The sequence below is a fragment of the Hypanus sabinus genome, chromosome 18, assembly GCF_030144855.1.
Source record: "Hypanus sabinus isolate sHypSab1 chromosome 18, sHypSab1.hap1, whole genome shotgun sequence".
In the NCBI taxonomy this organism is placed as follows: Eukaryota; Metazoa; Chordata; class Chondrichthyes; order Myliobatiformes; family Dasyatidae; genus Hypanus; species Hypanus sabinus.
In genome coordinates, this window is record NC_082723.1 from 71,101,236 (window position 1) to 71,126,812 (window position 25,577).

General features: G+C 42.3%; 1 protein-coding gene across 14 annotated transcripts in view; it reads left to right on the top strand.

The window, feature by feature from the left end:
• Positions 1-25,577, top strand: part of fbrsl1 (fibrosin-like 1) — a 1,000,035-nt gene that overhangs the window by 894,091 nt on the left and 80,367 nt on the right. The window lies entirely within an intron of this gene.

Below are 25,577 nucleotides of genomic sequence, written 5' to 3' on the forward strand. Positions count from 1 at the left end.
AGAGTGGATGTGGGGTGGATGTTTCCGAGAGTGGGTGAGACGCTATATAGAAGACATAGCCTCAGAATAAAGGGACGTGCATCTAGAACAGAGAGGAGGTTTTTCTTTAGCCAGAGGGTGGTGAATCTGTGGAATTCATTTCCACTTACTGCTGTGGAGACCAAGTCATTGAGTATATTTAAAGAGGATGTTGATTGATTCGTGATTAGTCAAGGTGTCAAAGATTATGGGGAGAAGACAGGACAATGGGGTTGAGAGGGATAATAAATCAGACATGATGGAATGGTGGAGCAGACATGATGGGCCGGATGACCTAACTCTGTTCCTGTGTCTTGGCCTTATCTCTAATACTCATAACCTAACTCCGTACACTTAATGTTTCATGAGAATTTTCTGGGGTTTGATTGGACAATGACAAGTAATCTTTTAGCATTAACCATTTCATCCTCCAACTAAATCCCAGTTTGTGCAGCAACATTTAGCCCAGTCTGGGATCGTTTGATGCTTTATTTCTAGTTCAAAGTCACTTTATATTGTGAAGAAGTTGGTCTCACCAAAACAATTGACTTTTCAATAGACGTGAATTTAGCCAGGAACTGCAATCCGGATATTAAATGAATCTCAGAGCTGTGTTTGGTGACATATATATACTTTCATAATAAATTTTTGAGCATCAACATCAGTACATATATAACATAGAACAGTACAGCACCGGAATGGGCCATTTGGCCTGCAATGTTGTGCCAAACCAACTAAACAGCAAATCAAAAACACTGAAACACAAATCCCTCCTTCCCACACAACGTCCATATTCCGCCACTCTCTGTCCACTCTACCTATGCCTCTCATAACCTTTTAAACCTCTATCAGCCTCGTACTCCACAGAAAAGAACCCAAGTTTATCCAGCCTCTTGTGAAAGCACAGTTTATGTACTTAATCCCAATTCACAAGAAATTTCTGTGTAGAAGTTATTGATTGATTTATTTTGCAGAGTTTGAAGTGTTGGATGAATCTAGGAATAGGAGATAATAGTCTGGCTTGAAATGAACTGAGACACAAACAAAATGAGTGCTTTGCTTTTTCTCCCCCACCCCCAAGTCAAAAGTTGTGTTGTAAAACAAGATGCTGAAAATACTTGGCATTTTAATGCCTTTGTGTTAACACAGAGCAATTTAACTCTCAGCTCATTTAATTTCTTCTCATGCATTTTACATGGGTGCAAAAACATGCTTTCTCTTTTACACCAAGCTGCTGTTTATGTTCACTTTATAGCTTTCCAGATGTCTTGGTATTTATGAAGCCTCATGCCAGCTTTCCTGATGGTGATTCCCATGGTTGCAATCTGTTGTTCCTGCAGCAGACTGCTGGGAGATCACTGTAACGTCTGCTTGCTGTACGTGTTGAAATTACTGTATTGCCTTAACGAGATTAGGCCAAGGATGCAGGGGTGTATCTTGCACACAGGTTTGCAACATCATGCCTGTGTAAATATTTATTGCAAAGAGATGCTTCTTTACAGTTTTTTTCTTAAAAAAACAAATGTTTGACATTTGATCAGACATAGAACAGATGGTTGTTGATTCAGTCCCATTTTCACAGTCAGGAAAGCGAGTCTTATTAAGTAGAAGTTTATATTCCTGAGCACTCAGCATGAATCCCATGAGAGCTGCACTTACAGGAAGAAACAAAATCAAAATACACAACAGTGTACTGAAAGACTGCAGATTTTACTCAAGACATGAGGAAATCTGCAGAAGCTGGAAATCAAAGCAATATACACAAAATGCTGGATGAACTTTGTAAGTCCTGATGAAGGGTCTTGTCCCAAAACTTTGACTGGTTACTCTTTTCTGTAGATGTCTGTCCTGCTGAGTTCCTCTAGCATTTTGCGTGTAGACAATGGACAATAGGAGAAAGGGGAGAGGGGACCTGGTGGGAAGTAATAGGTAAGTGAGAAGAGGTTCAAGGTCAGAGTGGGGAGTGGCGGGGCGGGGGGGGGGGGGTGGGGGAGGAATCTATATTCATGCCACCTGGTTGGACGGTACCCAGACAGAATATAAGGCAATGCTTCTCCACCCTGAGGGTGACCTCATCTTGGCACAAGAGAATCAACATGTTAGAATGGGAATCTTCAACATAACAACCACTTTTATCATTTTGCTTTTTTATAATTTATTGCAATTATGAGTATGACCTAACATAGTAAAGCTAAATTTACCCATGAAACTGGTTACTTTATGCGGAAATTGCTTGAGGGACTTGAGTGCTAATTAGCATAGGTTTGAATGGTTCAGAATTGAACTAGTGGCTCAGACTGCTGTCAAGCCGAGATGGGAAATTGACGCTGGTTCCATTGGTGGGAGCTCTACTTAAGGAGAAATGGACCTGTCGTAAACTGATAAAGGTTGTTCAGGAGCTGTGGGCAGAGTTCAGGTGAGGGAACGTTTATAGATGTTCAACCTGAATCCCAGACTTCAAGAAGTGTGGCACACTTAGCAGTGGTGGTGGTTGCTCATTGTCGCTGACGATGACCGGACAGGAAGCCTGTGTAGGAGTTTTTGAAGTGGAAAAGTCTTTACACTGGGGCAGTTCCACTCTCTCGACCTCAGAAGTCCAGGTTCAGTGGTAAGAACAAGCTTCACAAATTGTGGTCGGTCTTGGTTGCAGTGGATAACCATGACACTGTAGCGGTGTGCTACACGCAGCGCTAAAATTACGACACAGAGTCGGTAACTGCAGTCGAAGGAAAAAAACTTTATTCGAAAACTTCAGCCTCACTTTTAAGCCTCTGTCAACCGGCCCCCCCCCCCCCCCCATGGCGCAGAGGCTCCAAAGCTCTGTGCTCGCAAACCCCCGTAGACTATCTAATTGTGAGTCGGTTCGGATGCGCTAGGAAATGGGGCGCCACATACCCCCCCCCCCCCCAGAACCGGCGATACACCCCCCAATGTCCACAGTCTGGGCCAGAACCTGCTTGGGAGGTCGGCTTCTGCGCCGAGGCGCCGGAAACTTGGCCAGTTGCGCCAGGTCCACATGGGCCGGCTTGAGGCGGTCCACCGTGAAAACCTCCTCCTTCCCCCCAACGTCCAGCACGAACGTGGACCCGTTGTTCCGGAGCACCGTAAACGGCCCCTCGTATGGCCGCTGCAGCGGTGGCCGATGCCCGCCCCTTCGTACAAACACAAACTTACAGTTCTGCAGGTCTTTGGGTACGCAGGTCGGGTGCCACTCGTGCTGTGAAGTGGGTATGGGGGCCAGGTTACCGAGCTTCTCGCGAAGTCTGCCCAGGACTGCTGTGGGATCTTCCTCTTGCCCCCTTGGGGCTAGTAGGAACTCCCCGGGGACGACCAGGGGCGCGCCGTATACCAACTCGGCCGACGAGCCGTGCAGGTCGTCCTTGGGCGCTGTGCGGATGCCGAGTAGGACCCAGGGAAGCTCGTCTGCCCAGTTGGCTCCTCGCAGGCGGGCCATGAGAGCCGACTTCAGGTGATGGTGGAAACGCTCCACTAGCCCGTTCGACTGTGGGTGGTAGGCAGTGGTGTGGTGCAGCTGAGTCCCCAAAAGGCTGGCCATAGCTGACCACAGGCTGGAGGTGAACTGGGCGCCTCTGTCGGAGGCAATGTGGGCCGGTACACCAAAGCGAGATATCCAGGTGGTGATCAGGGCTCGGGCGCAAGATTCGGAGGTGGTGTCCGTGAGCGGGACCGCCTCTGGCCATCTTGTGAACCGGTCCACGATAGTCAGGAGGTAACGCGCTCCTTGCGACACTGGCAGGGGGCCCACGATATCCACATGAATGTGGTCGAAATGCCGGTGAGCGGGATGGAACTGCTGCGGTGGGGCTTTGGTGTGCCGCTGCACCTTGGCCGTCTGGCAGTGCATGCACGTTCTGGCCCATTCACTGACCTGTTTGCGGAGTCCGAAAGTCCTGAGGAGCAGGGCTTTGAATTCCGTGTACTTGCCGTCTGCCGGGGGCGACTGTACGAACTCCGCGACCTGGGCCGCTGTGTCCTGGTCGAGGGAGCTGACCACGTAGTAGTAGCGGGTGTCTTCTGAGGTGATCTGGCGAACGTGGAATTGGGCTTCGGCTTGCTGGAACCATAGGTCCGGGCGCGGTGTCCAGAAACCTGGCAGTTTCAACGAAACCGCATGAACAGAGGCGGCGTCGGGCATTTCTGGTCCAAAAATCGTTTGGACCGTCGGGGTCACCAATTGTAGCGGTGTGCTACACGCAGCGCTAAAATTACGACACGGAGTCGGTAACTGCAGTCGAAGGAAAAAAACTTTATTCGAAAACTTCAGCCTCACTTTTAAGCCTCTGTCAACCGGCCCCCCCCCCCCCCCCATGGCGCAGAGGCTCCAAAGCTCTGTGCTCGCAAACCCCCGTAGGCTATCTAATTGTGAGTCGGTTCGGATACGCTAGGAAATGGGGCGCCACAACACCTTCTGTGCCTTGTCATTCCCTTTGCTCTGCACAGAGCAGTGCAGAACCTCCTTCCTGGCTGTTGGACTTAACACCACAATTTCAGGAAATGTGGAGAGAAAAATAGAGGTTGCAGACAAACAGCTGGGATCCATGGCACAATAACAGTTAGTGCTTTACAGTACCGGCTGTAAGATTGGGGTTCAGTTCCCGCTGTTGTCTGTTGTATATCCTCCCTGTAGATTTCCTCAAGATGCTCTGGTTTCCCCTCTCATTCCAAAGATGTAGGAATTAGTATTAGTAAGTTGTGGACATGTTATACTGGTGTCAGAAACGTGGCGACACTTACAGGATGCCCCCTCCCCCGCATCTCAGACCGTGTGGGTCCTTGACACAAAAAGTAACAATGTTTATGTGACAAATAAAGCTAATCTTTAAATGTTTATTTGCAAGCTGCCCACTGTCATGCTTATAAAGGATTAAATACAGTCCGTATGGTGCTGTGGAGGAACGATGTTGATTGATAAACCTTTAAGCTTTTTTGTTTGAAGAAGGAACTAGCAATTTGAAAGGGAAGCAGGCGATGTAATCTAGCTTGATTTGCAAGTGGTATCATGAAAGAATGGTTCCATAGGGCTCGTGATTGAGGATTGTTTAAAGAGCATGGTTTGGGAATAAATGAGTGTTAGCAGAATATAACCTGTTGGGTGCCAGAAGGGATAGATATTGGAGCCTCAACTGTTAATGGTAAATAAAAAAATAAATCTGTATAATGTTTCATTGTTCACAAATGAGCCAAAGCTTCGTAGGAACATAGAGCTTTGAGTGCTCGAGGGTGTAGATAAGATAAGAACATGGACAATATAAACTGTCAAATTGTTATGTTATTTTTTAAATTTCTCTGTTCTTTCAGTAGTTGTTTTATACATGTTGTTGTACCAAGGGATCTTGGGATTGTCCTTCATAAGACTCAGAAATTAAAGGTAAAGTCAGCAATTTGAGAATGTCCTTAATTGCAAGGGTTTAGAGCAGGGTTTCCCAGCTTGGGGTCCACAGGCCCCTTGCTTTCTGGTATTCATCCATGTCATAAAAAAGTGTGGGCAGCCTTAGGTTTGGAGAGTAGAAAAGTAAGGACATCTTGCTGAGACTTTGGATGGCTTTCATTTACCAAACTGGGTGAATTGGAATTTACAGATCTGTGTTTGGGGGCAGTGCATTATTGATTCCTGAGATGAAAAGTTTCTTTGATCTGGAGAAGGCAAAATTTGACATCTACTCACGAGTGTCGAAGACTGAAAAGGTTGGCTGACACAAAATAAAATAACAAATTAAAACTCCTGGCAGGATTTGTTTTCTTCACCTGGAAAGACCTTAACAAGGGGACATAATCTGACATAAGGGGATATGATACCACTTCCCGCTGAACATCGACGGCTCCTCGCTAGAGATCATAAAGAGCACCAAATTTCTTGGTGTTCACCTGACGGAGAATCTCACCTGGTCCCTCAACACCAGCTCCATAGCAAAGAAAGCCCAGTAGCGTCTCTACTTTTTGCGAAGGCTGAAGAAAGTCCATCTCCCACCCCCCCATCCTCATCACATTCTACAGGGGTTGTATTGAGAGCATCCTGAGCAGCTGCATCACTGCCTGGTTCGGAAATTGTACCACCTCGGATCGCAAGACCCTGCAGCGGATAGTGAGGTCAGCTGAGAAGATCATCGGGGTCTCTCTTCCTGCCATCACGGACATTTACACTACACACTGCTTCCGCAAATGAAACGGCATTATGAAGGACCCCATGTACCCCTCATACAATCTCTTCTCCCTCCTGCCGTCTGGTAAAAGGCTCCGAAGCATTCAGGCTCTCATGACCAGACTATGTAACAGTTTCTTCCCCCAAGCCATCAGACCCCTCAATACCCGAAGCCCTATTGTCCTGTTTATTATTTATTGTAATGCCTGCACTGTTTTTGTGCACTTTATGCAGTCTGGTGTAGGTCTGTAGTCTAGTGTAGCTTTCTCTGTGTTGTCTTTTTTTATTATGTAGTTCAGTCTATTTTTTGTACTGTGTCATGTAACACCATGGTCCTGAAAAACGTTGTCTCATTTTTACTATGCACTGTACCAGCAGTTATGGTTGAAATGACAATAAAAGTTGACTTGACTTGATATTTTAGAAGCAAGATAAGGACAAGTATATTGTGCGAGGAGTCTTAATTTTGTTGCATTAAGTCATTGAGTATATTCAGGATGAGATGAGTAGATTTTTGGATGTTGCTGGGCATCTGTATACTACTAAAACTCTCATGCTCTGTTTGTTTGTGACCTCCAATTAGCGCAAATGGTGCATTACAGCAGCACTGTTTTTGGCTAAATCAACTTAAAATGTACTAACTTACAGAATGCAGGCGAAGTTCAGGGTTATATATTTGTATAAAATTGCTCACTCGCCAAAATCAACAGCCCCGCTTTCACCGGAGAGCCAATGTCAGCCATGATGGAAACCGTGATGCAACGCCACGAAGCAAGCGCACGGCCAGCCTCAGCAGTGCCTCACGATGCTCACAGCAGCAACACCAACCGGAGCAAAAGGGCAGGGCAGCTCTATTTCGAGTGGTCACATACTGCTGATCATCAGCACGTGCAGGATTGGGACAGATCTAACTGCCACCCATCAATGAGATAATTGAATCTTGTTGTAATGACGTACTTCAGGACACCCATCAAACCCTTTGCTGCAGTCAAAGGACAGTGGTGCCTATATCGCGTCCATTTAGGAGAGCGTCAACCACATCATCAAGAATAATCAGCATCCTGGAGACTTTTGTATTACTGATTCGTATCTTCTATCCAGCATTAGGGTAAAAAAAGATATGGTCAGCCTAATCATGCCATGAGGAAAGAGAAGGGGGACATTATGGTCAAGAGATGAGGCCAAACATTGTCGGGAAGCAGCAAGGAGAGGGAGAGGACAAGAATCGGATGAGGCCAGGGCCGCACGACTCCAGGATCAAAGAGTCAGGACAAAAAAGATGAGAGAAGAGGGGACAGAGGAGGAGAGGCATGCATGCCTCCAAAATGACAACAGCAGTCACTGAAGGAGGAGAGAGGAAGAGACAAAGAAGCTGAGAAATGCATGTCTCCAGGATCAGAGACAAACATCAAATAGCAGAAGAGATGAAGAGACAGGGGATGAAAGGACTACACGTCTCCAGAATGACAATGAGAGGCACAAGGGTGGCAGATCAACCAGAAATGATGCCATCAAAAGTGTCCTTCGTTAAACGAGGAGGAGCTATATTTGCCTTGCCTCATGTCGTTCTTCTTTAATAAACTGAGGTTTTCTTCTTCAACTTCCAAAGCAAAGCGATACCAATAGCTTTCGGGAAAATTTAATGTTCCTTCTGGTCACACCAGACTACACTACCCTCCTCTCAAAGGGTGCCCCAACGGGTCACCCTGTTGTCTAATGACATCTAAAGCCTCTATAGATGTATTGACCTGGTTGCATCATGGCCTGATATGGGAACAACAATGCCCTTGAATGGAAAATCCTACCCAAAGTGGTGGATACAGCCCAGTACATCACAGGTAAAGCTATCCCAAACATTGAGCACATCTACATGAAAAACTGTCATAGGAAAGCTGCATTTATCATCAGAGATCGCCACCACCCAGGCCATGCTCTTTTCTCACTGCTACCATCAGGTAGAAGGTACAAGAGCCTCAGAACTCACACCACCAAGTTCAAGAACAGTTACTACCCCTCAACCATCAGGCTGCACTCACTTGCCCCATTGCTGAAATGTTCCTGCAGCCAATGATCTCACTTTAAGGACTCTTTCTCTCATTATCTTATGTTCTCGTTATTTATAGATGCCCATAGGAAAATGAATCTCAGGCTTGTACATGGTGACGTATATATACTTTGATAATGAAACTTATTTTGTATTTTAGATTGGGTGGGAATATAGACATGGCAGAGGAGCTGGAATGGAAGAGCAAATTTGGCCAAAATCCACTTTTTTTTTCTTCTGTTGTAGGAGGATTGCTTGACTTAGGAGGCCGCTCTTTAGGAGCAGCTGCTGAGCAGAAACTGATTTTGTTTAATCCTGTTTATTCTCGTGGTACTCTGTTGGTGGTTGCTGGCGGCAAGTTCATTCTTTTCCTTCCTTGCATCCCTCCAGTCCATCGCCCATTAAAATAATATAGTCAGTGTCAAAAATTCACTCTAGGCAACTGTGGAATGAGTCTTTGCACACTGAAACTGATCTTCTTTGCATCCCATCAGCAGAATGTATCAATAAACTCCCTTCACCAAACACCAGTTGAATATTTGTGTCTAATATTTCACACTTAACGTTTCTACTGATGTAGTATTTATACTTATGACATGTATACTTATGTAGTGTATACTTGTGACGTTAATATATCTATAGTTATATATCCATAAGCCAAATTGCTCAATTATTAAAGCTGACAGTGTAACGTCCTGTACAAAACACACAAAATAATAGAGGAACTTAGGTTAGGCAGCATCTCCGGAGGTGACTAAGCAGTCAAAGTTTTGGCTCAGGACCCTTCATTCAGTGTAATCTCCTGAAGTTTTGCATGGTTTGAACTGGCCACTCATCTCTTCAGTGACTAATCAGCAGGAGGTGTAATTTTTTTTTTACTCAATTTGCCATTTTTCAGGTCAGTATATACAGACAAACTATGTCCATTCAGCCCATAGTTCTGTTCCACCATTCGTTCATGGCCAGTTTACTTACCCCCTCAAACCCATTTCCCTGCCTCCTCCCATAACCTTAATGCTCTGACTAACCAAGAGCCTATCAACCTCTGCTTTAAATATATCCAATGTTTTGGCCTCTATGGCTGCCTGTGGCAATGAATTCCACCGATTTACTGCCCTCTGGCTAAAGAAATTCCTTCTCATTTCTGTTCTAAATTGATGACCTGAGCTCACCAGTCCTAGACTCTCCAACACATACTAGACAGGCCAAAGGTCCTGTTTCTGTGGAAACATTAGAGGTAATATATAAGCGAGATTTCCCTACTTAAAGGGAACAGAATCACTGAAATTACCCTGGAAATTTATATTGGGAATGTTTTATGGTTTAATTTATATTGAGAATGTTTAATGCCTTTTTATGAAGCTTTATGAAGCTTGAAGCTAATAAATTCATAAAAGCTCAGATCAAGTGAATTTCTGATGTCTTTGTACTTTAGCTGAGAGCACTACTTTAAGGAAATTGCTTTTGGTCTTGTGAGGGCAGACTGCAGTATTCAGTGCAACCCTATCATATGACAGTATGACAGTTACTGTGCCTAAGTGGCTAAGGAAAGGTCCTTAGTTGATAAAGATTCATTTTTAAAGCAACCTTCTGCAGTGGAGTCTATGAACTAAAACTTAGCTGAGATTTCTGAGTGGGATACTTTTGGACAGTGAGTGTTGTAGCTGAGTTCAGTCATGCAGTCTTGAACAAAAGTTCCATGCCAGATTGAGAGCAGCTGTTCAGATTCAGGTTTGGGATATCTCCAGTTGTAAAATAAAAATGATGTCAGAATTGTAGTTTGAGAACACCTTGGCTCAGTCTCAGGATATAATTTTTTTTGTGTGGAGGAAAGGGGTAGCAAAGTGCAGAAAACACAGACTAATCTGTAGACCCCCGAACAGTGGCTACAGTGACTATACTAGAAGACAGCAAGAAATAATGGCAGCATGTAACAAAGATAATACAGTAATTGAGCTTGATCCTGGACTTGACAAATGAAATTGGCAGAGGTAGTCTTAGTAGACAGAGGTAAGTATGCTAAAAACACAGTTTTGTGCAGCACATATATATAGCTAGAATGTCTTAAGACTTCTAAACAGTACTTTATTTGTCAACATGGAGTGGAGAGTGTGTTTGTTCACCTGTGGAAGCAAACAGTGTTGGGAATGGTGAAGATGGAGTGCGACAGGTGGGGTATAGGACAAGTGGCAGAGGAAGAGTGCTAAGGGCGGCGTGGTACAGACACACCCAGCCCTGAGACACCAGGCAAGGTCCTTTGATTCTAAACAATTGGTTTATTGATCATTACAGAATGTCTTTCTGGTGCTTCCTGCTCCCACTCCTCTCCCTTACCCTATTCCCAACCTTGATTCCCCTCTCCCTGCCCCGTTCCCACTCTCAGTCCCCAATAAAGACCCAAATGGTTTATTATCACTCACATATGTCATGAAATTTGTTTTTTTTTTGCAGTACAGTGCAATACATAAAATTACTACGTTACTGTGCAAAAGTTTTAGGCACCCTAGCTATGTGTACCTAAGACTTTTGTCCAGCACTGTAGTTGATTAACCAAGAGGAAAAAAACACTGACGAAACATTTCTAGGGCTGATTATTTGAACTAAGCACTTAGAGTCCCTACTCCCAAATGCTCACTCTGAAAGAAGTCACTGTATTCCTTGAAGAAAGGGACAAGAGAAAAAGTAAGCACTGTGGGCCAGAAAATGTAAATTACTTATGGAATCTGTTATAAAGGACGTGAAAATGTGTCCTCTATATATAAAAGGGAAGTTTGGAAAAAATAATTAGTTGATGTTAGAAGCAAAATGGTGTATTGTGATTTCTGAAGCTCATTTGATAAGTTGCTGCCCATCATGCCACTGGTGTTCAAGGCAGCAGTGAAGTCCTCCACCTCTGACAGTGTTCAGGGCCTCCTTCATCATGTCAGTAGCTTCCTCTTTGTTTTCACTATCAATCACACAAGTCCTGGGTGGAGACTCAGGAATACAGTAACATGTAGAAGGATTCTTCAGGCTGTTTCTGTAACAATTTTGTTTGACCAGTCAGGGTTGTTAGCCCTGAGCTGAACCCCTGAATCTGGAGGACCAGTGGACCACTGTTAGCCTGGCCTGTAGCCTTTCACCTGTTTGGCATGGGTGACCCTAACAAGAGCCAAAGCATAAAGCATCTAACCAATGTAGCTCTCCTAGTCATTGAAACACACGTCTCCAAACCATGACAAGGTTGTGGTCCTCTTGGAGGTCATTTGATAAGGTGCCACACAAGATGAGAGTTCAGTGACTTAAGGTTAATATGTTAATCTTAATAGAGGACTGCTTTACAAACTGAAAACATGTTATTTTTGTATCTTGCAAGCTGCATTGAGTGGAATGGCTCGGAGAACAATGTTAAGGCCTCAGTTCTGCACGACCTATATTCATGACCTGGTTGAAAAGTATTTGTAGTATATGTATCCAAAGTTTGCTTATGGTACAAAGATAAGCAGGAAATTAAATTAGAAAGAGAACTCTATTGGCAATTTGGTAAAATCAAGTTAAAGGATGGAGTCTGGGGAACTGAAAGTCTTTCCTCATTGGTAGGAAAAATATTTTATATGACTTGTGATTAAGAAATCCCCCCCCCTTATTTTTCTAAACTCGAGTAGTGGGGGTGCTATCTGCATGGACCTTAGCAAGATTTGACAAGGTTCTGCTTGGCTGGCTGGTCCAGAAGGTTATAACACATCAGATCTGGGATGACCTCGCCAATCAGATACAACATTGGCTTGATGGTAGTCGAGTGCATGGCAGAGCATGGAAGTGGAGTGTGGAGAGACCTGTAACCAGCATCCATGCAGGGTTCCCTGTTCTCATACTGTATATATTAATGATTTGGTCATACAACAACAGAGAAAAAAGCCCTTTGGCCCAAGAAGTCCTCGCAATCAAGAGGCTTATCTAAACTGATGCCAGTTGTCGGTGTTGGGCCCATAGCCATGTAAACTTGTCCTGTCGATGTACCTGTCCCATCTGTCTTTCAAAGGTTGTTATTGTATCTGCTGGACATGAGCTGTGACTTTGCAAGGATCATCTACATGTTAATGGAAACTCTAGCCTGTGCAATTTTGTGCTTGAAGCTGTGCAAATGTATCTGTAACCCTGAAGTCTTTATGAATTTATAACTTTTGTAAATTTAATGTGACAAAATGGAACCTGTGTAATCCTAGAGTGCTTTGTTGGTTTGTTAATGGGTGTGGGGCAACGGTGACTTATCTCGTCAAATGTTGTTTGGAACATAAAGCTCACATCAGGTAGGTTAAAAGGAGTGCTTGACTCCAAAATGGCTGTTTTGCTTCATTAATCGTAGAAAGTGGAATATTGGCTTTAGTTAAAGTAACAAAAGCTTTGTTGAGTACAATTCAACTAAGTCTTCTAATATACAGTAACAGATCAAAACAAACACATAGGGGATCAAATTGTAAGTGCATTTATTCCTTGTAAGGGGAAGTCTACCTTGATATATTAACTCATTGGTAAGTAGCTTCAATCTCGGAGCTCAAAACAGCCCATTTTTATGATTACAAAGTCCAGTAATTTATCACCTTCATGTCTTTGAGGTTGTTCCATTCCATAATGGTATTCCTTCCTTATCTGCATCTGTCTTAAATGAGTTGTGAGAATGCAAGTGGTTTGACTTTGCAAAGTGCATCATTTTGCACTTGTGCAGATTAAAATTCATTTGCCATTCCTTTGTCAATATCCTGCTATAGCCTTCTTCCCTTTCATTTTCATCTGAAATTTATTAATCTTGATGAAACAGTTTTGCTATAGGTGTAGAAATGCTAGAAGATGACAGTGTGGATCAGGGAAAAAGTGGAGCAGTGTGATTTATATTGATATGGTTACTGCTGTCAATGTTGAGGGATGTATACAAAGGTGGATGTGTACAACTGTCTTTTGGTCACCTCTTCAAAATCTCAAATTCACGAGATATGACTTCCTCAAAGTTCAATCTTCAAAGAACATTTATTATCAAAATACATTTATTATCAAAATACATATACTGTATATTATACAATCTTGAGATTCGACTCCTTACAGGCAGCCTCAAAACAAAGACACCCAAAAGACTATTGGATACCCAATGTGCATAGATGAATAAAACATCATGCAAACGATGACACAAGCAAATAACAATCTAAACTGAAGTCTGCAAAGAGAGTTCAGCACAGAACCGTTGTGGAACAGCAATTCAGTAATTGTTTTTCTTTTAGTTTTAAGTTCTTGTGTCCCAACACCCTGACCTTTTGAAGCTGGCCTGGTTCCTGAATCTCCGTACAAACTTTGAGTTCAGTCACCTCGATTTGCTCTGGAGCCTGGACACCACTGGCTTGATCCAGCCTATAACTGACCTCTCTGATTTGGCAAAGCATTTAAAATGATAGAACCTCGGATCTTCCTCACTCTCACCAACAGGCCCATTGCCTCACCTTACTTTGATTCTGCCACATCGAATTGCCACCAAGTCCAAAGTGAAGGTACAGTCTATTACTTGCAATGATTGTCAGACGAAGGGTCTCGGCCCGAAACATCAACAGTGTTTCTCCCTATCAATGCTGCCTGGCCTGCTGTGTTCCACCAGCATTTTGTGTGTGTTATTGCTTTATTAATGCAATGGAGTAAGTCTCAATGTTTGTCGTCAACCGGGTCAATCTGTCATTGAACTCCCATCGGTTCCCGCCGTACACTCCAGTAATTGTTTTTCTTTTAGTTTTAAGTTCTCCTGCGTGAGAGACAACAGCTGTCCATCTTTTAAAGTTTTTCTAGTCTGTAACTACACAAACGCGCTCTTTTACGGCGAGATTCGACACCAAACATGTCGCTTGTTTTCGGTAGATGTGTCCTGCACATGCGCAGTGAGAGGAGATTCGCCGAAATCTCCGTTTCAGTGTGGATAGAGATATTTTCAAAAACGCATAGTGTAAACACCTATCGTTTTTACTCGAAACCGACGTTTTCAGAATTATCCTGTCCAGTGTGGATGTCGCCTTAAAAGAACTGTGCCTTAGGCATGAGCAACTAAACACTCTTGTCATACTCTTGATAAAGCAGGTTTGCTGTTAGGTATCATCATCATCATGTGCCGTGTCATATGACGTGGGCGACCACGGTTTATCCATGGCCATGATTGTTCTGGTCAAATTTTTCTACAGAAGTGGTTTACCATTGCCTTCTGGGCAGTGTCTTTACAAGACGGGTGACCCCGGTCATTACAACACTCTTCAGAGATTGTCTGCCTGGTGTCAGTGGTTGCATAGCTAGTACATGTGATAAGCACCAGCTGCTCATACAACTATCCACCACCTGCTCGAAGGCTTCACGTGACCCTGATCGAGAGGCTAAGAAGGTGCTACACCCTGCCCAAGGGTGACCTGCAGGCTAGTGGAGGGAAGGAGCACCTTACACCTCCTCTGGCGGAGATCCCGTCACCCATAAGTGTAGGTGGAGAAGTGTTATAAGAGGGCAATGTGGACCAATGTCATTTTATATTGACTTGCTTGCTGCTATCAATGTAGAGGGATGTGTACAGGGATAGATGTGTGCAAGCAGCAAGGTTCCTAAGCCTTCTCTACAAAGTATTCAAGAATCACATCCTTTGGTTAGTTTTTAAAGGTAGTTCAAGTTGCGGGTCTGTATGTAGTCTTAATGTTCACTAAGCTGATTGTAATGTAGTGGAGGTAATTGAGGAATTCTGTGAGTAATGTAACACAAAATGCTGAAGGAACTCAACAGGTCACACAGCATCTATGGAGGGGATTAAACAGTCATTTCAGGCTGAGGTCCTCCATCAAGACTGATAAAGGGTCTCATGGCCTTTCAGGCTGAGACCCTTTATCAGTCTTGATGGAAGTTCTCAGCCCGAAATATCAACTGTTTATTCCCCTCCATTGATGCCACCTTAATGGCTGAGATCCTCCAGCATTTTGTGTGTATTGCTCCAGATCTCCAGCATCTCTTATGTTTGGGAGTAACAATCTTGTTTGCCAAAATGAGCAGTTGTGTGTGGTTTATTCCCCATTCCAGATTAATTGTAGATTAGGACTGTGGAAGAGGAGAATTCAGCCTTAGAATCTTTCGCATATATCAAAGCCTGACCGTTGCTTTCCTCAGATATGAGTAACATTAAACCAGTGGCTCAGCTGAATGGCCTACAACATTTGCTCACTTGGAACCAAATTGTGATTCATTATGAACTACCTATAAACATTTCATAGAATTGTAGGATTTCACAACCATTCAATTACATTTATTTTATTTATAGCATCTTGGAGCTTCATGGATGTAGAATAGGACCAGACAAGTTGGCTAGGAAAGAAGTCCAAAGACCCTGGAGTATTTTCACTGTCTGGAAAGGAAAGAGGATGTGCATGTTAGATGAAAATTCCAATATGAAGACAATACAGCCAAAAGCTTAAAATTATAACATCAGGTCCATATCAGATAAAGTTATCGACTTACAGAAAAGTGAGCAAGCTTGTGGAACTGTCTGGACTACTATATTTTCTAGTGATCTGCTTCCAGTGACTAAAACAAAGATTTTGATGCCCCCCCCCCCCCCCAGCTCCCTGTAACATCGCTTCCATTTCCCAGCTCTTTCAAGGCCCTTCTTCATCATCCAAGAACTTCAGAACCTATTCTTTCCAATATTTTGTGATTTACATGAATTGCTTGGCATGTTCACTCCTGTTGTACAAAATTGGCTGAGCAATTTGGGACCTGTCAGAGGAACAGATGAATGAGCAATAATTGGAGAAAATTGCAATTAAGTGTGTATTTTTTAACAGACAAAGATTTTTGAAGTTTGGAATAGGCTGTGCTAGCTTGGGTAGTGACTTTTGAAAACGTTTGATAGTATTGGGCCAATGATATTGTTTGTTGGAGTCTGTACTGGGTCGAGGACTGGCCCCCTCCTATTGGTGCTGCTCTCTGGTGTTCACTCAATGAAAGAACAAGCTGAACCAAGATAACCTGCCATGTACCATCAACTACAGGTCATGCCATTTGGGATTTGACTATGTTTTTCTGCTAACGAAACCATATGTGCTGTGTGCTGTTGGGTAATGTGTTTAGCACCTTGTCCCCAAAGAAACACGATTTTATTGGGCTATATTCATGTGTGACCTAATGATAATTAAACTTGAACTTTTCACCACAGTAAAATAATGTAAATTCAAAAAATGAAGTTATTCCATTATGACTGTTTAAAACCAAGGGATAGCTTGGGGACAGACAAGGATAGAACCAAGGGATAGAGAAGATTTTCTTTCATGTGAGGGTTAGGGGTCTGTTTCTCAAAGGACAGTGGAAACACAACCTTTCAATAGCTTTAAATAGACTTCTTGGACCAGGCCTGCGGCATCAAACCTTATCAATGCCTAACAGTCATGCAATCGCAAGAGAACAGTCCAAGCCAATCACCCATGGTTACTCTGTATGTTTAATCATGCCTTTGCGCACCAACTATGACGTCTTAGAGTTGCAGACATGTTCCTATGTTAGGAATGTTTAATCAAATAAAAGGCTTTACTGCAAGCTACAACTCTGCTATTGTATAAAGAAAACAAACACTTCGAGACATGCTATGCTTTGTGTTCATGCAAATAATTCACTTGAGACTGGGATTGATTGTTGTCACATAGGCAAAGTTAACCAAATCGTTTTAATATGAAAATCAAATGCAGGTGCACAAGTGCTTAACTCTATTTAATCTCAGTTAAGTGTGATTGAATACACCCAAAGAGCAGGGCTTTAAAGGTATTAGCAGATGTATCAGTGCATCAGGGTCTTTAGGAAAAAATATAGCTGCTGTTCATTAATTCAGCAGGAAAGTTCGTGAAACGCCTTGAGATTAGGGATTTTTGAAGGCTTTAGCCAAGGCTGTTAATAAATAAAATAAATGTATCCAGTCTACTTGAGGAAAATTCAAGACCAAGGAAAGTAGCTCTCTAGTTGGGGTGCAATCGAATGAAGAAACACCATATAAATAATTCATTGTGATCGTGTCTGTTTTTATTAAGCTTCGTTCAAAAACCAAACACTTGTGTTTCCCATTTTAGAAGCTCAATTCGTGTTTGGTTTCTTTTTAATGGAATTAGCTTATTCTTACTCCTAAAAATATCTTAGGAAATATTTTAACTGCTTTAATGTTTTCAAAAAAACATTACATAGACGTAACTAAAGATGGTTATCAATAATTTGAGGGGATGACTAAGTCATCGACAGCATGTCAGATACATGCTCAGTAAATAAGTCAGCACCAAGGAGATTGCAGTTGTGCAAGCCCTGTGTTTCATTTGCATTAGCTTCTGACAACACCAAAGAAAATATTATGGATTTGCTGATGCCGTCAATCAAGGTTACGCATTGTTATGGAAATTGTTGCCTATCTGACCAAAGCTAATGAATGCTCTTACTTGGCCGAGGCCCTTTATGTCACAAACTGGTAACAGTAGCACACCACCTGACCAAAGCAGATTCATCTTGCAGTTTATAGTACAGGTTCCCCCGCTATCTGAAGGTAAAGCGTTCCTAGGAAACAGTTTGTAAGCCAAAATGTCATAAAGTGAATAAGCAATTACTATTTATTTATATGGGAAAAATTTGTGAGCATTCCCAGACCCAAAAAAAACCTACAAAATCATGCCAAATAGCACATGAAACCTAAAATAACAGCAACATATAGTAAAAGCAGGAATGATATGATAAATATACAGCCTATATAAAGTAGAAATACTTTCCTGCGATCATTGCAGCACTGTCTAGCATAGTGAAGATCTCACTACGTAGCGTATAATCTCACTACGTAGCGCTACTAGCATAGCGGAACCACTCTCTCCAGTAACCTTTAAGCTATGAAGCTGCCAAATCATACCAAATAACACATACAAATACACAGCCTATAAAAAGTAGAAATAATACATGTACAGTGTAGTTTCACTTACCGGAATCGGGAAGACAGCGAGCACACTAATGGTGTGTTAGGCTGAGTCATTGGAGGCTGGGGTGGTGAGAGGTACAGAAGACTGGGGTGTCATCTCATCGTTGTCTGTTTCCATCAGGGCAGGCAGATCACTAACATCTATGTCTGCCTGCCTCGATGTCGAAAGTCAAGTTTCATCGTCTGCTGTGGCTGTTATGGAAGGCTGGAAAAACGACAGTATGCTTGACTGCTTAGCCTCGCACATTTTTCTATCATACAGTTCTTTGTAAGCACTCAAACCATCCTGTAAATATGCCCTAAACCTACATACCCTTTCAAAATTAAAATCATACTTTTCTGCAATCATTGCAGTGCTGTCAATCACAATGAAAATCTCACGCATTGCCTCACGTTCAGTTCCTGGACGACTTCACTTTCAGGCCGTTCGATACTGTGTTCAGTTTCGATTGTTATCCTTTCCTCTTGCAATTGCATCAGCTCTTCATCTATCAGTTTCTTCTATCGAAATAAATGTCTTGCTCGGCAATATTTTCCAATAAATTGCAGTTTCATCACAGTTAAACACTTGCTTATACGAATAACCACCTTCTGTAATTATTTTCTTCAGTTCTGCTGGGAACTTTTCAGCAACTTCAGTATCAGCCGAAGCACTCTCTCCAGTATACGTTAAACTCTGAAGCTGCCCTCACCTCAGAAACCGATCAAACCACCCATGACTACCTTTAAATTCCACTTTCACAACACCTTCATCACCATCATCCAGTGCTTTCTGTTTCAGCTTATTTCTCCTTAAGTATAACTTAACAGAACACCACACTTTGTGCACCCATCAATCCACTCAAGCAATAGACTTTCCATTTTATCCATTATTGGATGCCGCCTAAAAGAGACCAATTTGCTACAAGCAGTACCAACCATTGGTGACTTTCAAGATTCTTTCTCTCTGTGTGTAAATAGTGCAAATGGTGGACACAGGCAAGTTCAACGCACAGACAATGTCCTTGCTTTGTTCACCATGATCGAAACGTTTAATTATGCCTGGTTTTACAGTATGTGTAACACCCTTACGAGCTCTTTTAGGCTTTTCCGATACCTTAGAACTCATCTTGCTAACGGATGCACAAAATAAATCGAGATAAAGCACAGATGCTCACAGGTACATGTTTAAGTTATGGCAACTAGAGTGCAGTTCCGGGGGAGGAGCTTGGCTGCTCGGGGCGCGTGCTACCTTTTTTTGTAAAAGTGAAACACTTTTCTGTTAGTGAAAACAGGTAACTAATGTAGGTCTTTCGCAATAGTGAGGTGTCATAAAGCGAACGTTCAAAAAACGGGGCCACCTGTAAATGTGGGAGCTATGTATCTGTTCTGCCTGCATTGTATTCTGTGTTGTGCGGTTTTGTGTTTATTATTGTAACTGGTCACATGAGTAGGGGTGTGGTAAAAGCAAAGGGGAATAAGTTCCGTATTCTTGCTTATTTTATGGCTGTTTGCAGCTTGGGACCGGCAGAGGTTGTACCTTTTGCTGAGCACTCTATCACTCAATAATGCTTATGTTTCTCCACTTCAATATTGTACATTTGCTAATAAAGGGTCAAAATATATATCCTTGACATTTGGATCAAACGCAACAGGAGTAGGGGCACTTCATGCAAATAATACGTTTGTAGAGTTGCCGGCAGCAGCTGTTGTTTTGATTCTGGTTTTTCTGCTGTAGTCAACTTTTATAGGAAGTCATGTTTATTTGTTGAGATGCAATGTGGAATAGGCCCTTCTGGCACTTTGAGCCATGCCACCTAACAACCCCTGACTGAACCCTAGCATAATCATGGGACAGTTTGCAATGACCACTTAACCTACTAACCGGTGCATCTTTGGATTGTGGGAGGAAACCAGAGCACCCAGAGTAAATCCACGCATTCCACGGGGAAAACGCACAGATGACGTTGGAATTGAACTCCAGTGCCCTAAACTGTAATAGCATCATGCTAACTGCTATACTACCATGGCAAAGCATTGCTAAGATAACATTGTTTTGACTTTCATGGAAAAGTCTCCATCTTCCTCATCCACCTGCATTTAGCAGAAAAGTGTCAATGCTTCTAACTGAAATAGAACGCCAAATAGCATTTCCACAGCAGGTTTCCTCCAGGGCTGGTTTGAGGGAAAAGCAGCCGAATACTGATAAATAAATGAGAGATTTGAGGGCTTTTAAATACATATTCAGCAGGACCTCACAGCAGAAAAATGTGTTTTTTGACAGGTATATTCAAAGAGAGATGTGCTCCAGTATTTTGTTTACTGAGTGAGCATCTGTTAACATCATACCAACAATAGTATTTATTTATTGTTTCGTAAATGAAATATAAAACGTCTTCATGCCATCATGTCAACTTTGTTATAATCCTGCAGTTAAGCCAATACTTGGCTCCTACAAAGCTTGCTTCCTTTCACACTCCCCTATTTGCCACTGTCACTACAGCATTCCTCTGATTTAGTTCTAAATCCATTTTGACAGCTTATGGAATGGGTTGTATATAGAGAAGGAAACCAGATGTGACAGTCTTCTGTGGCAAATTCCAGTTGCCTGCAGCCGAAGGTTGGAAGATGAACTGATCCCGATTTGTTTCACAGCTCGGGCCCTCTCTAGTTAATTGGTTGCCAATAGCTTTCCTAATGACTGATGATGGATGGAATGCTGGTTGCTTGAACAGGGCACTTAGAGCAATGAAAGCATCATACATACAGACATCACCTGAAGACAGCTGCCTTGGCAGGAGAGGCAGCAGCAGCAATCGATGACATTGCCTCTTGTCCTTTCTCTTTAGTATCTCATCAGATGGCTGCGCGGATAAGTATTGCTTCTTTTGGCAAACTGACACTATTGCTTAGATGTTAACTTTTCTCTGCCAGACCATACATCTTCTGCTGTTTATAGAAAAAAAATGTGACAAGTAATTTGTGTTGTCCGTCAATGGGCATCTGTTTAATCCAACTTAACCAACAGCCTCTGTCACCCTGCAGAATATTCCTACTGATGCTGGGAGAAATTGGGTTTGCTTATCTTTATTCTTCTGGCAGAGGTGGAACAAATTTCTGTCTGTGCTTCAGCCCATAATGCTCCACCAAATTATTTCCAAGATAATGCCTTTTTTTCCATGCTCAATCCAGCTTCTGTTCATGATGGCAAGCTAGTTATTTACTTTTTTTTAATTGAGATGCAGTGTGGAGTAGGTCCTTATGACACTTCAAGTCACGATGCCCAGCAATCCACTATTTAACCCCAGCTTAATCATGGGACAATTTACAATAACCAATTAACCTACCAGCTGTGATTTAGGAAACCAGAGCACCCAGACAAAACCCAGCCGGTCATGGGGAGAACAACAAACTCCTTAGTGGTGGCAATGAGAATTGAACCTGGAAAGCCTGTACTGTAAAGCATCATGCTAACCACTACGCTACCATGCTGCCCCAAGTCTTTGTGACTTTTTTTTAAGGTTCAAGTAATGTGATATCACTTTGTTATGATTTCAGGAATAAGTGCAATTTAACATAAGACCTTTCAGAAAAAAGATTTGAACTATAGATTTTTTTTTAAAAAATATGAAATTTAAACAGCTTCATAAAATATCCTCATTTTAATTTGATTCCAGCAATAGACAAACAATTTATGATGGTGAATAGTTTTGTTTGTATTATAATTTTCTCTTATTGTACTCATATTCACTGCAAGCTCGTGGTGCGGTGAAAACCGGGGGCAGGTGTGATCCATCAGAAATCACCGGTTATGACTTAAACATGGCAAGAAATTGTGGCTAATGTTTAACCTGTGTTGTTGCTTTCACCAGTAAACCAGCTCAGAAGATAACATTAACAACTGATAGGGTGAGATTAGCCAGTTGCAAGCAAATCTTAAGCAACATGCACAAAAATGCTGGGAGGAACTCAGCAGGCCAGGCAGCATCTGTGGAAAAGAGTACAGTCAATGTTTCAGGCCTGCTGAGTTCCTCCAACATTTAGTGTGTGTCGCTTTGGATTCTTAGCATCTGCAAATTTTCAGGCCTATATTTCACATTTCACACATTAACATTGAATTAATGTTATAGTTGGATTAAGTGCAGCCATTTTCTTAGTTTTACTATGTTAAATTGATGCCCAGTCCAGATTCTAGATTCTTAGGTTAATTTACAGTAGATTCTCCAACATGTTTTTGGAATAAATAAGGAATGGGAGCACCTGGGGAAACCCATGTGATCACAGTGAAAACATGCAAACTCCTCAAAGATGGTGTCGGAGACCAAGTTTGAAACCAGTAGCAGGGTGTCCCCCGCTTTACGGAAGTTCGCTTTACACCACTTCACTTTTACGAAAGACCTACATTAGTAACATGTTTTCGGTAACCGAAAGAAATCCAAAGAGGATTTTTGCTGTTACGATAAAAGGCGCCCGCTTTTATAGTAAACTTGTGTTTACTTTATATAGGCTGTGTATTTATCATATCATTCCTGCATTTACTATATGTTAGTGTTACTTTAGGTTTTATGGGCTATTTGGTAGGTTATTTTTTGGGTCTGGGAATGCTCAGAAAATTTTCCCCTATAAATTAATGGTAATTCTTCACTTTTTGCCATTTCAGCTACAAAAGGTTTCACAGAAACGCTCTACTTTCGGATATTAAGGGAAGCCTGCATATGATTGACTCTCAATGACTCTATGATAATATCTATCAGTCTGTCTGTCTGCCCATGACACCACTGGCCAGTAGGGCAGCAGTGAAGGAAATCTTCCATCTCTGCAGTGTTCAGGTCTTCCCTCATCATGTCCATAGATTCCTCTCAGTTTTTGCTACTGTCAGTGATACAAATCCCAGGTGGAGACTCAGGAATACCATCTCACTCAGATGTAGAAGGATTCTTCATTGCTGTTTCCGTAACAATTTTTACCAGTCAGGGTTGTTAGCCCTGAGCTGAACCCCCAAACCTGAAGGACCAGTGGGTCACTCTTAGTCTGGCCTCTGCTCTTTGACTTGTTTGATATGGGTGACCCTACCAAGTGCCAAAGCATAAATCCCTGATTCCAGCCAACGTTGCCCTCGAGGTCACTGAGGCATGCCAAAACACAAGGTTGTAGTCTCCTTGGAGGAATAACTATCATTGTTGCTGACAAATCAACATGGTGCGAATGAATCAATATAATTAAAAAGTCATAAATCCGAGTTTGTGTTCTGTCCATTCCTGAACAGCAGTCTGCCAGATCTACTGCAGATGTGGTCAAATAATCACTCTAGTGCCAGTGATCACTGATTGTTGGTCTTGGAGAGGCTGTTGGTTCGTGTCACTGTCCTCTGAGAGGCCACTGGGTCCTGATGCTCTCGTAGATGTTATCAAAGTTCTGAGGTTGGACTGTAGTTCATATTGGCCTCTTCCGGTTCTACGTTTTTCTGGTGTTCTCACTGATTCTTTTTTTGTTGCCTGGAGATTTGGGTGATCTGTCAGTTTTTGTGCAAGCGAGGTGTTGGGCGTATTTAGGGTTTGTGAGTTTTTGTTTCTTTTTCCTGTTGAGAGGGCCATTGATATCATTCTTTCCACTACTCCTATGGTTTTCTGTATTTTATGACAATCTGGACAAGACAAATCTCGACAGATTCTGCATACATACTTTGATAAAGAAATGACCCATTGAACCTTGTGGACCTTCGAATTGCTGCTACTGTTGGTGAGGAGTTTGTACGTTCTTCCCATGACCACATGGGTTTTCTCCAGTTTCCTCCCACAGTCCAAAGATGTACAGCTGCGGTTAGTAACTTGTGGGCATGCTATGTTGGCAGGAAGCATGGCAACACTTGCGAGCTTCTCTTAAGTAGAATTCTCGCAGATTTGTTTTGATGCAAATGATGCATTTTAATGTATGCTTTGATTTACGTATAACAAATAAAGCTAATCTTTTTAGAATTTTTTTTTAAGCCATACTTGATCATTCAGGGTCGATTAACCAGAAACTAATGTAATCAATTGAGAGCTAGTGAATTGGTGATGTTTTGATGATGCTGTGGTTTTGGGGTTTCCACTTATGGTGCCACTGGTGATGTATTGGCATCAACACCGGACTTTGAGGTGAATTGTTCGAATCCAGTCGGCCCATTGGTTCCCACTTGTGCTGGGTTGTAGCTAATAATTCAGCCTTGTTTTTAAAAAAAGGAAAAATGTTAAGGAAACAGCAAAAAATGTTACCCAATGCATGTCAAGGCACGAGAAGGAGCACAACTACTTTTGAAAAGCGGCTTTGCGTTGTTACAGTGGATGATTACAATTATTTCCTCACCACATCATAGAAGCTGAAGAATGCATATAATTCTTCACCTGTCTTTTGCATGAGACTTACAGGGCTTAATTTAATAATATCACATGCAAATACTTTGTAATTGTGAAAATAATGCAAAATGAACAAATTTTTGTTGATCTGAATCATGGACACTTGGGGCTAGTGACAGCTTATCAAGAACATTTTGAATTGCCCTTTATATATTTTGAGCCATTCACTTCATAAACTTGGTGACTTTGCAGTTTTGATGCCTTAATATTGCTGTCGGACTTTCATGGTACCTACTGGTACAGTATATACAATAATTGTATGCCACAATAATGCTCTCAGGGCCCAACTATCGATGTAATGGCTTAGTTTCCACTTTAGGGAGATGTGTGCATGCATTAATTGAAACGATTAATAACTTTCTGTTCAGGGAATGGAAGACTAGATCAATTCCTCAGCTGAGAGTAGGAGATGCATATTGTTGTCTCTCATTTATTTCCTGTCCAATCATGCTCCCACTTTAGTATAGTTTAACTCTTTGCATGAGGTACCATTTAGTTAAATACTACCATGCATGACAGTAAAAAATTTTATTTTTAAAATCAAAACAATCATGTTCAGGTTTAATATCACTGGCATATGTCATTAAATTTGTGGTTATGAGGCAGCAGTACAATGCAATACATAACAACTAAATTACAATAATTTTACCTACTGCCCATTAGACCACTGGCACTTAAGGTAGAAATGCAGATCCTCAATCTCTGGTGTTTAGGGTTTCCCTCATCATGTCAGTAGCGTTCTACCAAGAGCCAAAGCATAAGCCTTGACTCCAGCAACATACAGTAGCTCTCTTGATCATCGAGGCACACAAGCCTCCAAAGTAGTGCAAGAAGCTGGGGAAAATAGTGAGGTGCTGTTCGATGTCCATTCAGAAGATTGATGGCTGAGGGAAATAAGCTGTTCTTGAATCACTGCATGTGTGCCTTCAGGCTTCTGTACCACCTTACTGATGAATGCTACCTTTTTGAGACATTACTTCTTGAAGATGTCCTTCCTGGCTGCTG